Below are 2,007 nucleotides of genomic sequence, written 5' to 3'. Positions count from 1 at the left end.
GGCAAATTTTACCAAAAATTAAAAAGTAAGAATTCCCCATTTTTATAATTTTTCCTGATATGTATACATGTTCTTATGTTATGTTTTAAGTTTGAGCTGATTCCGATCAAAATTGAATTTTTTTATGAATTTTAAAAGTTGCTTCAAAAATTAATCGAGTTGAAGTCCCTGTACTATAGTACAGGGCCACGGGCCAAATTTCACCAAAATTGAAAAGTAGAGAATTCTCCATTATTATAATTTTTCCTGATACATAATAGATGTACTGTACATAATGATGCAACTGATTATAAAGAATAATTTATTAGTGACAATTGTTAATATCTGCAATATCTACTGAGAGTGAAAACCATTAATGCACAATGTACGTGTAGTACCTGTTATTAAGAGAGACTTTAATGCATGTACATGTACATCTCCTCCCTCCCTCCCTCCCTCTCCCTATTTCTCACCATACTGCTGTTCCTAGTCCTGATCCATAGTCAAGCATAGTCTCTGGTTTAAATCCTTTATCAATATTAGATAACTATACATGTAAATGATATTAGTGATCACATGAGAGTCACATGACGATACCTCATGAAGTACACGGTATGTTGATCCGTAAACTGGTTGAGTTCTACTGGCAGCGTAACCAATGGAAACACGGCGGCCATATTTAATGGGCAGAGTCACAGTGGTATCTCTGAAGATGTACTCTGAGATTAAGTTACCAGCTGCTATTAACGACTTAGGAGGATAATCTAATAATAATAATAATAATAATAATAATAATAATAATAATAATAATAATAATAATAATAATAATAATAATAATAATAATAATAAATGAATTTTTAAAAGTGATGTACATATATACATGTACATATTTTGAGTACATGTCCATTTACCTCTAAAATTATAATCGGAAAATACATTATAACAAAATTAAATTATGATTATTATTTTCATTAATCATAACAATTAATGCAATAAATCATGATTTATGGTAAAATAGCATTAGAAACTCCTTTTATAAATATCGTTATTACATATCATTAACATTCAGTCATTATATCATGTATTCCATTACTTGATAATACAGTCCTCAGCTTCCCCAAGAAGAGGTGGGAGGGACACAGGAGGAAGACTAACTCTCTCTTCTTTTATTTTCTTTTTTCTTACAACCTTCTCTTCATAGCCTCCTCCTTCTTCATAGTTTGATGCAGCTGTGTCTACAGTGAGAGGGGGAGGAGGAGGAGGGAGGGTTGACTGGGAGAAGCGAATGAATGGAAACAAAAGTCTCAAGCTACAACCATGTGGACGCCATGTTAAAATCATTTTCCCGCGAAACCCCGCCAAGTTAATTAGTAACCACGCCTTTTCCCCTTTCCCGCGCGCAAACTTCCCGCGAGCTGAGGTTCATAGAGAATAGAAATAAAAGAGAGAGGAGTAAAAAAGTTTTGTATTACAGAATGTTGAGATTAAAACATGCAGTAATAGTATTGTTACTGAGGGTAGCCTGTAAAGCTAAAAAGAGAGAGTGCATTAAGAGATGCAAAAAGACTAATCTCACATGATGTTGTGACTTGTGTATACAAACAAAATAGAATGTTAAGGAATGCTCATGATATTCATTGTTATTGGTGTGTTCCAGTAACTATTTTCATGAGGTCCTATATACCACACACATACACTGATACACCCATCCTTTATACACTGGGACATGTAGCCTCGCTCTAGCTGACTTGCTGCTTGCTCCTAACTTTTATGGTTTTTCTCTTCAATTCTTTTTATAAAGTCCTTTCTTTATTGTGGTGTAAGTGATTGGTGAAATAGCTACACCTTAAGTTACTTAATTCTCTCATTACCTTCCATAGTACAAGATGATTGATGTTCACTTCCAGTCATTAGTCTCATTAACTGGCAGTAGCTCTGACTTGATCTACTATTTGGTTTTATCTCTTCTCCTCCTCTTATCAGGAGATGTTGAACTCAATCCTGGTCCTACGATTGATGATAGACCAT

At 34.0% G+C, this 2,007-nt stretch overlaps 1 long non-coding RNA gene across 1 annotated transcript; it reads right to left on the bottom strand.

Annotated features, from left to right (window-relative positions):
- Positions 1–437: 437 nt before the first annotated feature.
- On the bottom strand, positions 438–1,338 carry LOC109591845 (uncharacterized). The gene is made up of 3 exons (XR_002190039.1): positions 1,073–1,338; positions 577–743; positions 438–526 (listed from the first exon to the last, which is right to left on the bottom strand). It is a non-coding gene; the product is annotated as an uncharacterized LOC109591845 (long non-coding RNA).
- Between the last annotated feature and the right edge of the window lie 669 nt (positions 1,339–2,007).

Source organism: Amphimedon queenslandica, unplaced genomic scaffold (assembly GCF_000090795.2).
Source record: "Amphimedon queenslandica unplaced genomic scaffold, v1.1 AMPQUscaffold_7075_Cont20970, whole genome shotgun sequence".
In the NCBI taxonomy this organism is placed as follows: Eukaryota; Metazoa; Porifera; class Demospongiae; order Haplosclerida; family Niphatidae; genus Amphimedon; species Amphimedon queenslandica.
This window is presented reverse-complemented; position numbering and strand designations above follow the sequence as displayed.